Genomic DNA, 15,332 nt, shown 5'->3' with positions numbered 1-15,332 from the left:
CACAACCCTTTTCTCACACTTTCCAGGAAGGAGACGACCCCTGCGTCGATACGTTGTGCCAGCCTCCGCGTTCAGACGAGTGCAATAGAGACGAAGGCTGCTAGCTTTAGGTGTACCCCCTAATCCCTCCAACCAGAGCTCGGCCTTCTGGTGTCTCCTCTCGTCTCCTCCTCTTTCTCACTTTCTCGACTCATAGATTGATAAACTACAACCGGAGCTAACGTTGGGCGGCACCTTAACGTGTACCCATCTGTCTTTTTTCGGAGATTTCGGGGGACCGCGAAACTTGGTACTGGCGCAACGGCCCCTTCGCACCGGGTCAGTTCATTTCTGGTACGTTGCAAACTCCTGTCGAACCGAAGCATTGATTAGTTCGGCGACCCGTCGAACTGAAGCTTTGATTAGTTCGGCGACCCGTCGAACTTTTGGCAAAGTTTCGACGAAGTTCGACTTACGAGCAGTGTTGCCCGACTTTTTCGCAATAATTTTGATCTTTAACGAACAAGTGATGTATAAAGTAGTTTATGTTTATGTAGATACTATTATTCCGTAGAAGGAATGCAACAGGGTTGGCATAATATAAAAAAGTCCCCAATCGCAATAAACATTAAAGGTGAACAAATGAGGTCACCCACCAACATTCAATGCATTACGATAAACACAGATTCTCGTTAAACTGTATAGTTATAGCTTCATAAACACCACGTAAGATTTCTCAAGCTCCAACGAACAGTTTCGTTGAACCAGTTTCGTTCAGTTGATCCTTTTCCTGCTAGTCTTCCGTTTTGCCGAGGTCGCGAATGCCGCCAGAGAGCTTCTTGCGTCATCGCAGCGCCCGGATGCATGCCCTCCCGCGAGCTCGAATACCTGCGTCCGTCTTCAAAACGCGTTTCGACATCTTTGGGCACTTTGGAGCTGCCCGGAATCCCCCATCGGGGGAGGCCCCGTTCGAGGAACTGCGATGGCCACTTGTTAACTTGGTAAAGCCGCTACCGCCCGCGGCTGGCGTTTGCCGTACGTAACCTCTGCTTAGGGCCGCCGGAGGTGGGGCATGGGGGGGGGGGGGTTCCTCTCCTTTCATCCTGCTCCCTGCCTGCCTGCTTTGGCTTTCCCACTCCCGCGTATCCGCTGTTGAACCCAAGTGGACATGAGTGGAAGATTGCGCAGGAATATTAAAAAGCGTCGGATGGGGCGCGGGGGGGGGGGGGGGGGGGGGGGGGGGTAAGGAATTCGGGTACGAATTGGTCAGGGCGGGCGGGAGGTGGAAGCTTAGCGAGTCGAAACTCGGCTCGCTTGCTCGTTCCCTTTACGAAACTGTCGAAACGTATATGCTGCTAAATACCGTCTCGCTCCTGGCTAAGCTTGTACTTTTTTTTGCTTGTTTATGTATCGTAATTTCCGGTGTATAAGCCCCGTTTCCCTCAAAATTTATGCGGATGCACCCTATACCACAAAGCCACTTACAAAGTCCCTTTTTGTTTGTTTGTTTTTGCATGGACTTTACTTGTACAAGATGTAGGCCGTATCGACATTTCTCTCGTAAGATTCCTTGACGAGAATATTGAAACTGGCTCTCGCTTGCGTACCCTCGCAATCACAATACAATGTCGCGTGCTTACAAAAGCAGTTTCGTCGCACTGACTGTACAAGGAAGTGCAACTCACGCAAACGTGCGATTTATATATACCAAGAAGTCGCAGAAGTGCGACTTGCACAACGGGGCTTCGTGTAGAGTGGAAAATACGATAATTTACGTACACTGTACGATTTCATTTTCCTTCTTAGCGTCGTAGGCATTGACCTGTTTAATACGTGTACTTCTCCATCGAGTAACGAAACGTACGTGACTATTACTCACCCCAAAATAAAAACAAAATATTGATCCGATGCAACATAATTTGTGCTGGATGAAACAGTTTTAGTATCCGCTTAGTACAAGATGATGCAGGCATTCATTGCATTTTCATTCCTTCTTTTAACTTCCTCGACGGCTGCTCTCACAAGAACGCTATACCCCTTTCTCGCATTGTGAAGTCCAAGTTTCTTTCTCGGTTCGATTGTTGTCAGAACCTCTTAAAAAATGTCGATACCGAAATTTACATAACCGTAACTCTAACCTTTAGGGATGCTTCAACACCACGTACAAACAGCAAGCGCTTCGAACTTTGAATTTAAAAGTCTCCGTCAATATATATACGCTTGCGCGGACACTATAGCCCCAATAAAGATGTTCGAAGAACGACAACTCCGAGAAAACAAATCGGGACATGAGGGCACACCTATCCTCCACGTGTTTCGTAATGTCTGGTCGTTTTTCTTTGCGTTGGAACAAAACGTTTCACGCACGACACATAATCTATAGCTTAAAATGGACCAACTCGCGTATCATATACGCGAGATCCGAGTACCTGGAAGGATCGATGGTCGGCGTGAGCTCGAAGTAGGGCTTGTCCCTTGTCGTACCCAAGGAATCGTCCACGCCGCGATGACGAGCGGAGATAGGCGGGTTTTCAAGACTAATGGCTGAACGCAAGCCCACCCCCCGTTTTGAGACCTCTCGTGGTCTGAAAACCTCGGTTTGTGCGGCAATCATCGGTGTTGCAACATGCACGCCAACTTTGAACCCTGGTTGTTTTTTTTTTTTTTTTTTTTTTCTTGTTAAGACACGTGGATTAACTTCAAGCTTTATTATCGACTCCAAGGTACAGGAGGTCATTGTACGGTGCGGCGTTGCATTTCTGCATGCCCGAGGGGGAAACAGTTGAGCGCCTGAAACCTTGTCAGCGTAACCTTGAGAAACGCGGGGCGTGGCTTCAGCATCTTATTATCACTCGGCCAATCATGTTGCGGCAAATTGTGATGGTTGATTGGAGCGGGCGTGTCTCCTCGATACAAGTGGGGCGCGAGTAGCTGAAATGAGGTGACTCCAATGGAACAGGTCGGAGACAAGATGAACCCCCAACCCGCTCTCTCTCTCTCTATCTCTCTCAAGTCGTTGTGACTTCGGTCGTCACCCTCTATACAACACGTTAAGTCACCAGTTGGATCGTCCCCAACATCGCCAGACAAGTCACCAGGCAAGTCATCGGCCAAAGCCGTAGGCCGGGACATCGGCCGAGTTATTTCTTGCATTCGCCAGCCGGCCGGGGCCACCACGCGAGTCTCTAGCCTGTCGACAATCGGGTCACCAACGAGCTCATCGGGTCAAGTTGTAACTTGAAGTCACCAGACAAGTCGTCCGTCATGTCATCAGCGTAGTCGTCAATCGAGGTCATCAGCAAGGGTATACATATCATCACCCAAGTTTTCAATTGACATTACTCACACCGTCATCTAAATGATGAGCCAAATCATCACTTCAAGTCGCCAGCCAGGGTGCCGGATCATCACGCTGTCGCCAGCCCTGTCAGGAACTAGGCCATCGACGAGCTCATCAGTCAAGTTACCACTTCAAGTCGCCAGGCAAGTCAGTAGCCACGTCATCAGCCTGGTCACCAACAAGGTCATCAGCGCGGTCACCAGCACAGTCATCACCTCGAATCTACACCCATGTTTTCACCTAACACCAGCCACGTCATCACCCCAATAATCACCCAAGTCATTACCGAGACACAGCTCCAAGTTCAGACAAACCAAACATCCCGATCTTTCCACGCCTCTTGTCCCGAGACCTCCAACTTTTCCAACCCGACCGCCTCCCATCACCGAACCATCCAGATATATGTATATGTACATATACATATATTTTTTTTTTAATTCTTAACGATCTTCTTGTCCGCACGTTATCTTACAACCATTACCATTTAAAACTCGTAAAAAAGCGTTTAAAAAGAAGCGAAAATACAAAAACAGAACAATACAGCTCGAGATGAGAACGACCCACAGCGAGTGAAAGGGACGCTCAACCCATCCACCTGTGTTGTTGTGTGTGACAGCTCTACGCCGACTCCCGTTGTATTTTTACGAGCCAAGCGCACCGAACTCCGCACTTCCCGCGCGTTCGCTCGGAGGGACTGCTTGTTTTACGAGCTCAGTTGAACTCGTAAAGACCGAGCCCCGAATATAGTACAGCTTTCACAAAGAGACGGCATGAGCTCCGAGAACGTACTACATGCACTCCGTTCACTCCTAAGCTGGCTATACGGTAAAAGTTACGCGATTCTTCACCACTCGTGTGTCCATCTTTCGCCACGTGGTGGCGCTCTCGCCCGCAGCCACGCGCGGTGAGCGAGGTCAGGCTTAGGAAATGGAGGCGGTCCACTGGTCTAAGGACCACGTAACTTCCACCGCATTGACAGCTTAGGGGTGAACGCAGTATAGTACACAGTTTTGAATGGAAGATGGCTGGCATCGCAGACAGCGATGGCTCTCCTTATTATGCTTGCTATCCGTCTAGCGCACTTGCTTTTGGATTTACTAAATTGGATCTTTGCTCCGTTGTTCTATATACGCTTGGGTTTTTCTTACGATGGAGCGCAGCGGGCTCTACGAGCTATTCGGAGCCAATCCAATGAGACGTGAGGATCACGTGACATTCGGGAGGGGCGCTGCGACGCGCGGGAAATGGAGTGACGTCATACGATGAAAGCGCTGATTGGCTGGGATGGCTCGTGACGTCCGCTGCGGTCCATGGTAAGCCGAGACAGAGTGTAGCACGGCTTGAGCGCGTGCTCGGCTTAGACGTTTTTTTTGTTTTTTTATGTTGGGTTTAGATTGTATGCGCTGTACGGGGGGAGGGGCAACGAGTGGTACTGCGAAATTTAAGTTTAATACGTGTTCACGAATTATAGATAGGACGCTCCTCTGCAAAACTTTTTTTTAATTTTTTTTTTTTTTTTTGCTTTGTTTAGTTTTGCATTTGGTGAAGTGTGTAGCTCTCCTACTTTCTGACTCGAAGTTGTAAAAATAAAGTGGCCGTATATAACTTTTTTTAGGAAAGCCTGAAGCCTGTGAAAAAGAAAAATTAAAAAAAAAAAATACACGAAAGAAAAAAATATTTGTTAGACGATTTCTTTTCGGCGCACAGCATAGAGAAATAATCACTTCATAATTTTCTGGAGTGTGGACAGCTCGGTTTTAAGTGCTGGTTCAGCGAATTGTCGACGAGCGACGTAGGTTTTTGGTTTCGCTTTTTTTTTAGGCATGTGGAGAGTTTGAAAGTTGTACGGTGTTATCAATTGGCAGCGAGCGGCTTCGGTGTAGGTGCTTTTATTTTTAAAATTACGCTCTTATTTTTTTTCTGGCGGAATTCTTTCAGGAATTCCCAAAACTGTTAAGGATGAAGTCACGGAAGTTCCATATCCCGGTCGTGACACGAACTCCATCAAAATGCGTGCGCTATTTAGAAGCTCGTAGCGCGCCCCCTCACCCCCTCTTACCCCGCTTTCTTTCTCTTTTTCGGTCTATGTGGTGCAGTGAAGACCGCGTAACTTTATTGGACGGCAGATGTATTTGAGTGAATCGCGCGGTCAAATCAAATACCGCGTCGGATATAACAGCGCACCTATTCCCGATATGCGCTGTTAGATATTAGGGAGTTTTAGTAGATCGTTCCGATACCTCCGATAGCCCCGATAACGATACTATGCATGCACAAGGGAGGCGGCGGCGAAGTATCGGGATATCGTTATCGGAGTCATGGGAACGATCTACTAAAACTCTCTAATAGAGAGTTTTAGTAGATCGTTCCGATACCTCATATAGCCCCGATAACGATACTGTGCATGCGCAAGGGAGGCGGTGGCGGAGTATCGGGTATCGTTATCGGAGTCATGGGAACGATCTACTAAAACTCTCTAATACAACATGTATAACGTAGCAGTAACAACGCCATGGTCCGAACTTAATAGCCGCGGCCCGCGGGCCAGTTGACCGTTTGCCATGTCGATGAATCAGTTGAGGATTTGTAAACAGGCGTTTACTCGCTCCTTTTACTGAACATGTGTGATCATCTATTTTCCGTTTATAAAAACAAAGCTAGAAAATAAAGCACTGTCTGCTCGTCTTTTTTTTTTTTTTTTAATTTAGCGAAATGTATTTGAAAACAGGAATGGCTTCCAAGCGTATGATATACAGTCGGTGACATGCTATACTAAGTTTCACCTTATGTTGTACCGCAGCGAAGGTTAGAGGCGCGAGCTCAAAGCGTTGGCAGTTGCCCTTTGTGCACGAGAGCTTGTGCCCACGAGATGTGCCCTAGAGCAAGGAGCTCGCGCTCGTAGCCTTTCCTGCGGTACATCATAAGGTGAAACAGAGTATAAGAGTAATGAAAAAACAGTTAGGGCGCAGGCGAGCTGGTGTAAGCTTACCATTTTTTTAGACCACCTGAGACTGGGTGGAAGAAAAACGACGACGTCTCACGTCGTCGTGTTTCTTCCACCCAGTCTCAGGTGGTCTAAAAAAATGGTATAAGAGTAAAGTGGAATCTCCTCCCCCCTCTTTCCATTTTAGCAGAGCGAACGCTGGAAAGGAGGTCACCTCCCCCTCAGCGTTCGCTCTGCTAAAGTGGAAAGAGGTGGGAGGAGATTCCAAAACTCTTAAGCCTTTCACCAACTATAGGGAGTATTCACTGGACGCCATACTTGTGGGTGCTGTTTAGAGCGCATGCTCAGAACGAGCCCACATCAATAGGCTGCTAAGACTGTCAATCTTGAGGGTGCGGAGTGCACGTTGCAAAAGAACCGTGGAAGCTCCCCATCAGCACGCGCTCGGCATTCGCGCACACAGCTATGGCCGCCAGTGAATACTCCCTATAGTATACCTCGAGCAATAATTCTGTTGTCGATTTCCATCGCCTATTTTTGAACCCTTTCACGGTTTCGCGCTTTGACCGCCAGGTGCTGTGAAGATCTGATTTACTCGAGAAGGTTGGAGAGCGAACGTGAATTGTCGCAGCTTCTGTTCTAGCCGCTAGGTGACGTCGATTTTGCTGCTGTCGTCGCCATTATTTGACGCTTTAATTTTTTATGCTTTTCTCTCGGAGCGTTGGGAAAGGCAACTCTAGTTCGTCGTAACCTCGCCACTTTTTCCAAGAGTTCTGAAAAACGAGACTTCACGTGGCCGTGATTGCCTGATTGCGGAAGAAAAAGTACAAGCTGTTATTTGAGAAAAGTAAACAGTATTATTGTAATCGCCAAAATGAACTACGCATCGACGAAAGCTTATAGTATCGGCTTGAATGTAATGCTTGCGGTAAAAAGCAGATAAAAAAAAACAATAAAGGTTCACAATTTGTCGTTATCTGGTTAAAACGTAATATGAAAATTTTGAACATTTCAAATGTGAAAAATTAGACCCGTTATCGGTAGCAGACGATATATCTTCCTCTTCGTGTATTCGTGGGATTGGTTCATTTTAAGCCGAGCGTAATCATTTGCATCTTTGACCTGAAGAGAATAGTATTGTTCCATTTGAGCAATAGAAATCGGTTGAAATAAAATCGTCAAACGTTCTAGTTGAGCACCGACAATTCATATTCAGTCAAGTCCTAAACGAATATCTTATCGTACTTTGTCACCGATGCTTGCAAATAAGATCACTTTTGCCCGCGCAACAAGCAACGGAACCAGACGCGTCCACGGAGTTAATGCGACGGAAGCTAAGCAGTCACGCGCTCAAACCACACAGCACGTCTGACCGAGTGACGCCAATGCAAGGGCTCACATCGCGTGTCGAGGATTCCCCCAGTAACTCCACAAGCTGGTTTATAGTAGCGCACACCTTCCAAAGACACGCAAAAAAAAAATAAAGGGCGCGTCCGCTGAGTGACAGATAAGCTGGCTCTGATTGAAAACTTGAGCGCAGTGTCCTTGTTTTTGAGCGCTAAAATGTATTCCAAGTTCCAAAACCAACTAGCCCAACAATCTACTTTAGTGATACTGCCCTTGCTGAAATTCACATCTATAGTGCGTAAGCCAATGTGGTCGTACCTCAAAGGCAGACGCCGACCAATTACACTGTCTAAACACAAAGCGTGATTTTTTTTTTTTTTTCACGCCACGTGAAGGATGTTTACGTGGGCCACATATTGAATAATACATGGTCCTCCACCCCGCCCCTCCCCCGCCCTCCGAATTTACAATGAAATTTACGAAGTTCACTGTAAATATAAACTATGCATCGCCGAACGATTATTCTCCGCAGAAATTTATAGCGCTAAAGTTTCGAACCAGATGACAAAGTTTCAGATATCTCGTTTGAAATAGGCAACTTTCCGAAAATCATTAAATGGAAAATGGGGCCCGTGTTTGCCCGTTCGCTAACTGGTGCAAATCAACTCCCTGGATTCGGAGCTCCGTCGGTAGTCATTTTCTCATCGAAAGTTTCAGAGAACCACTTCCAACTTTTGAATAAAAGATAACGGTTAGTTCTGAATCTTTGGTATTAGGTTCGAACCGGTACCGCTAGATTTGGGCAGAAAATAAACGCTCAACAATGCGTTTTTTTTTTTTTAGTTTGTTTTGATGGGGGGTGGGGGGGGGGGGGGGGGGGGGGAATAAACAAAATATTAGAAACTCTGCGTTTTTTTGTTGTTTTTTTGCCCACCCGGTACTTTTGCGTCAGGATTCGGCCAGGACTTGTGTTCTCACAGATCGAACACGTGTCTGAGCCAAACAATGACGCAGCAGTCATGTCTGACCTCTGCTCCGCATTGGCCTTCTTTAAACGGACACTGACACCCTCCAAAAAAAAATGTTTTTACCTTTTACCAGGAGACCCATTTTGGTGTCAGAAGACTACTCAATCAATATTTTCCTAGAGCGTCATATATATATATATATATATATATATATATATATATATATAATATCTTAAAAAACGAAACTCCTCGAAACCGAAACTGGACTGGGGAGGAAGAAGAAATATAGAGGAGGAGAAAGTTACCGGAAATCACGTGGCTGTGCTAATTTTTCTTTTTTTAATGCGAAAGCATTAACTGTTTTATGCAGCGAGCCGACGTCATCAGCTTTGAAGCCGCGCCAAACGGCACCTTAAATCCTTTCTCCAAGTGCAGCCAGCTCCCAGCTATGAAACCACGCGAAACACCTAGCCAAACGGCACCTAGTTTCCACGTAAGGGCTCGTTCACACTTCACACACTTGAAACCGAGAAAGACCGGGAGAGACGAAACCGGTTTTTTAAACATTTTGCGATCTCTTAGGACCGGGTGCGCTGCTGCGGGGCTGGCTCTAAGACGTCGTATGAGGTTCAAACACCGGTCTTGTCCCTCTCCGTCCTACTCGGTTGCAAGTGTGTGAACGTACGACCGTTCACACTCTTGCAACCGAGAACGACCGAGGGAGACGAGACCCGTGGAAACTTCTTAAAATTTCTTAGGGCGAGAGAACACACAGGCACTCTGGCGCCACCTATGCAGTGACCCTGGAACTGCATTTTACAAGAGCGAAGATTTTGCGGGATTTTGGAGGTCAAATGTGTGTAATGCCTATACGAAAGGCTCGTTTATAACATTGACAAAAGCTAGCCTAAAAAGAAAGAATAATGCGCGAGAGAAATAGAAAATATGCCGGACCACCAAGTTTACACTCCTACTCAATAGATGGCGCCAGTGTTACCCCGTTCTAAGAGGTCGCAAGTGCGTGAACGGGCCTTAGGCTGGTGGATTTCGGCTTCGGTCCCATTGGCGGGCATGCGTCGACGAGGTTCCCATTGGCCGCTGTGCGTCAGTTTCAACGACCGCCACCCCATGGCGCTGCGTGTCCGTCAGCGCGCCGATAACATGAAACGTCCAAGGTCAAAGCGGCGAGGAGAGGCAGGTGATGGGAGAGGGCGCGCTCTGCCATCGACGCAAATACGCTGCAGACGAAATAAGGGAGCGGAAAAATGACGTGCATGCTTTCGCATTCACAACTCATAAAAAGTACTTAGGTGTGCCTCGAACCTTTTTTACTCAACGTATATGCAGCTTTTTACAAGCCGCTGAAAATGAGTATCATATTTTTTTTGTCTATTCTTAGCATTGAGTGTGTGCCTTCGATGGCCCACGACTTTAATTATCTTTGGTGGTTGTGTCTAAAAACTACAGAGAACGGCACGAGACCACAAAGAAGAGGGTGAGCGCGACTCAAACCGGCCAGTTCTCGATCGGCGGTTTTCGGGCGGAAAGAAAACGAAGTTAGGGGCGCAAATCGTGCTCTGGGTAGTTGGGCTCTCACGTGTCATATGAAAATAAAAACCTTGGCGTTCATAAATACCCTGTCAGTCTCCCTTTAACCCCGAAAATCCAGCTCTAAGATTTTGTTATCTAGGAGTCCTTGTATCGCGTAATACGGAGTCACGTGATCCAACTTGATATGCGGCAAAGAAAAAAATAAGACTATTGACGCTCTTCCAACTTGCCTCGCACGCACACACACAAAAAAAGAAAGAAACGCCGGCGGCGGTTTTCCGACGGGGTGCAGTCGCCATTGTGGATGCGTGTAGAAGCGACCGCCCTATTATACGCCATATCCTTCCACTCGAAAATTGAGAAGAACGCAACGTGTTCGCCTCCACGCCGGCCGGCTGATTTAGATTAACGGATTTCGAATGGTCCGAGAGCGGCGAAAAACACTAAGCGAAGACGCAACTATAAGAAAAAAAAACAAAAAAACATTAAGGTCAGTCCCGGATATTCACTTTTCACGCGCACGTTTCTGTGTGTCCTTTTTGGTTCATTGTGTGTTTGTGTGTGTGCGTGTATGTGCGCTGATCGTTGTGTGGGTTGAGGTGCGACGTTCCTAGGGTCGTTCGCCCCCCTTCATTTAGAAGCGTTCCGCGCAAGAAAATTTCGCGAGATTCGTCTTCGTGACGGCGTGGAATACCGCCGCTGCAGCCTCGAGAAGACGCTTCCAAGTTCCGGCGGCTCAAGTCCCCAAATGACTCGGTCGTGATCCGAGCGAGATGAACGCTCACCGCCAGACCGGCCTTCCTCCTGTCACCTTTTCTCGCGCGCGCGCGCGTGAGTGTTTCCTCGGGAACCTTACGTTGTAAGCTAATAGGATTTCCCACTCACGCCTCCACGTGACAGAGAAAGAAAGAAAGAGAGAGAAAAAAAAAGATCGTGTACCGGAATTAGGATTGCAGCAAGGTGAAGGGAGCATTCCTATCAAGTGGCGAGCTTTATGGATTCACGACTTTGCGGTGTACATACGAACAGAACCAACGGGGGGATCGACTTCCGAGTGGGCTAGCGCAGGGCCGTAACCAGGGGGGGGGATAGGGGGTTCTGACCCCCCCCCGAAATTTTTTTCTGTGTACGGCCCTGGTCGGTGCACTGGCAGCCAGCCGATTTTAATCTCCACCTCTGCGCACGCGCAGTGGCGCCGGTCGGCTACCGGGTACCAATCCGGGACCGGATCTCCGCGGTTTGCTGTAACTCTCCATTATATGCCACCGATGCACATGATTCATAGGCGAAAGTAAGACAATAGACACTTTCAAAATGGCCGCCGTTGTCCCCTAAACCCCCCCCGAAATTTTTTTCTGGGTACGGCCCTGGGCTAGCGCACAGCCGCTCGAGCACGCGTGGAGCGAAAAGCTCGTGCCGCGGAGCCCAGGGATCCCATGGACACACGGTTCGGTCCCCAACTTATGTCGTTTTGATATGGATGAGCGTCGTGTACACCGGCGTGAACGCAGACGTGTATCACTACTGCTCGGTGCGCGTTAAAGACCCGAGGCTCGCGGTGGCGTTGCGCCGGCTAGGTGTGCGCTCGACACCTTTAGCGCGCCTACCACCTTATGGACAGCGAGGCCATATACAACGCTTAATTTGCCACGTCGCTCGAAAAAGCGAAAGCGGCATTGGTCACGAGATCCGCGTCAGTGTTCGGTTGAAGTTCGGGGCCCAATCGCTGAGGACCCGAGTCCGAGCCGAACACTGAAGCAGCACTCGTGTACGCGTCATCGTGCCCCGCATTGACCTCTTTAGGTGACGTAGAAACCCCAGCGTCCTTTCCACCACGAGCTGTTACCGGACGTCGAAACGCTCCGCGTGCTTTGAGTTATCCATACAGCACTCGCAGCTGGTGCCTATGCATGCCTGTAACGTCAAAACGGTAAAACGTTTTCATTCATAATTTAAAGAAAGTGACGTAAAGTAAAATATTTTGTCGGTAACGGTTACGCGTTTCATTTATTTTGATATAACGTAAGTAAGTAGCGCATTCCTTTCTTCTTTTTTTTTTTTTTAATTAACGAGTAACATATTTCGTCACTGTTCTTCGGTAATTTCTAGAGCATTGATAAGCAGCCCATTTGCACGATGTGATCGTTTACAATCTTTGAGGCCTGTGCACCAGCTGTTTAAGACTCCTCACAAGCTTCCAACTTCTGTGGCGTCGTCATGATATCCACGAAAAAACCAGTCCCTGTACCGGCAATTGATATTTTTATTTTTCTCCTTTTTTTACATTCATTTTGATCGTATACTACTAATAAATAAATATACTTGTTTCCTTAAAGGGATACTGAACCAAGGAATTTAGTGTCCATAATTCGCAACTTTCAGCGATGGTGGTACCGCGGTTGGAGAGTTGTGCTCCCTATCTCCTGGATGATAGGCTTTAGAATAAAGTTGCTTGCCCACACCTTCCTGACGTGAAAAAATTAAGTAGGGCTTTAATACTGCTTGTATAGAGCAAAATTAGAATTACGTACGCGTCGCAGACCCAGCCTCGTGCTGCTATTCAACGACGATCATCCAGATGACAGTCATTTTGATAGGCACCAGTGCGCCCCCTATAAGTCATAAAAGTTGCGAATAAGTGGCGCACGTTCTTTCCACGAGCCAGCAGCCGCCGATGTGCGCGAGCACACGCAACAAGAATGACGTCAAAGGCCTTCATTCGCGGTTGAGATGACAGTGAAATGTTTGGGCTTCGAACCAAAGGAGAATAAAGCCAAGTTTTTCATCTACGCAGTGGTGTCTAGCGTAAAAGATAAGTGATTAATTGGTCTAACAAGCACGTAGCTTTCACTTCTAGAAATGAAACGCCTGGCTTCATTCTCCTTTGGCCCGAAGGTCATGTATTTCACTGTCCTCTGGATACTGAACCGAAATTTTGAACTCACAAAACAAGGCTGGACAGATAGGCGGGATGGTGCAAAACCCAAAAACATCACTCATACAGCGATATCTCTAACGGATCGCCATATTTTTAGAAAAGAAGTGCCCGGCCGAGGAGGCCGACGAGACAAGGCACGTCACGATTCTTATTCCCTCTCCTCCTCGCTACGTCCCGTGTCAAGCTGGTGAACCGAAGCGAGGAGGAGAGAAGCGAGGCCGCTTCCCCTCATTCTCAAATTCTCCCGGAGGACAGTGATGTCAAAGACCTCGCTTGATCGTACCCTTCTTTTCCAAAAGTGCAGCGATCTGTTTGAGATATCGATGTACGAGTAATGTTTTGGAGTTCGCAGAGTCCTGTTCAACGCTTCTAAAGCCTTATTTCGCGAAATTCAAATTTCGGTTCAGTATCCCTCTAAGCGCGAATGGAGGTCTTTGAGGTCATTTTTGTTGCGTGTGCTCGCGCACACCGGCGGCTGCTGGCTCGTGGAAAGAACGTGCGCCACCTATTATGAGCAATAAATTCTATGGTTCAGTATCCCTTTAAAGTATTTACGCTGTATACGTTAATCACAAACCAAACTCGTCAAGATGTCTGCCTGCCGGATACGCGAAAGCTTATGAACAGAACTTAACTGAATCGAACGGATACACGATCTTGAGCGTAAAGGGCCATTCACACAGTAGCGTTTGCTTACGTTGTCTTACTGTTCGTTATAAACTTTCGATTGACCGGGGCATCGGTGCGTCGTATACGTCGCTTGAAAAGGTTCTCCTTTAAGTTTCAACTGACTGTGACGCTTCCTACGAAGTGCGGATCCTCTTGGGATTCGCGACTTCACGAAAGGGAGCACTGTCAACCGTACTTCACTTACCTAGTCGAGCTTTAGTTTCGCATCCTTCTCTAATTATCACTCGTTTATATATGTATATATATACCGCTAACACCGTTTATAATAAAGTGCAAAAGGGAACGCAAAATCGTGATCATTCGCTGTAGCCGCTATTTCATTATACCCGGTCTCGACAGTATATATATATATATATATATATATATATATATAGAACATCTCCGACCTATTTCCGTCCGTTTTACACCAGGCTGTAGGTATACTGTACAAAGACTCCTCCTGACACACCGCTCACTCGATCAACAATACTACCGCTGATTCCAGAAAGTGCTTCCCCAGGAGCTCAATCGACGAGCATGTGTACCACCTCCCTCTTTCCCTTTCCTCTCGGTTTCCCCTATATCCCCTCGAGGGGAAGTGTAAATACGAGCACACTGAGCCCCCGGTTTCCTTCCGAAAGTTTACTTTCGAGCCATTAATCCACAAACACCACCGCCGGAGGACATCCCACGCGCTCACACGGAATCCCAGAGAAACGCACTCACGCACTCGGGAAAAAACCGTTCAAAGAGATTCCACTCCAAAAAGCGTCCGCAAGACAAGGCGCCTTCTCTCCCATTTTTCCTTTTTATCCCCATTGTGTGTGTGTGTGTGCCTCTGTGTATTCGTGCGCGCGCATGTGCATGTGCGTGCGTGGGCAGGTGTGCGTGTATGCGTTGTGTGTGTACGTGTGTGCGCGCTCGAGGATGTGTGCGTGTGTGCGTGTGTGTGTCGTATTTTCGTTTCATCCAGACGCCTACTTTCGTAAAGGTTTCGTTTCGAAAAGTAACTTAATGACTGGTCAGAAAACTGCTCGAAAAAAAAAGTCGACACAAGCTCCATAGAGGCCAAGAACCAGCGTTGTTAGTCCACCCCCCCCCCCTTTCCCTCTACCCGTCTTCCCTCCCAGAGGCCCTTCCTTACATCAGACCATGCCGTGCCCCAGATCCATTAGGAGGAACGGACCGAAGCTAACCTCGCAGTTCATTGCAAGGAGAGTGACTGCGCGCGCGTTCGTGTTTATGTGTTTATATAGATGCTAGTATGTGCGCGGCGAGTGTGTTCTTCCGCTTAGTGTTGAATCCAAAAAAAGGGGAAAAGTTAAAAAATAAATTTCAAAAACGCATACTTATTTTGTGTAAACACCTGCACATCTTATTGTAAACGTACATCTCATCGAAACCGTTCTTGCCGATAGGCACATGGGGAATTTACAACAATGGCATCGAACGCACCGATTTCCCTTAACCCCCTCCCTTTTTGGGAACGCAACTAGTCGCTGGACAGGCGACTAGTTACGTAAGCGAGAGCGTGTGCAGTTTTCTTCTATTGGCGGTTTCTATCGTGTGTCTTCGAACTACTTATTAAAGGCTTCG

The sequence above is a fragment of the Ixodes scapularis genome, unplaced genomic scaffold (assembly GCF_016920785.2).
Source record: "Ixodes scapularis isolate PalLabHiFi unplaced genomic scaffold, ASM1692078v2 ptg000199l_1__unscaffolded, whole genome shotgun sequence".
NCBI lineage: Eukaryota > Metazoa > Arthropoda > Arachnida > Ixodida > Ixodidae > Ixodes > Ixodes scapularis.
The sequence above is the reverse complement of the archived record's forward strand: the minus strand, read 5'-3'. Positions refer to the sequence as shown.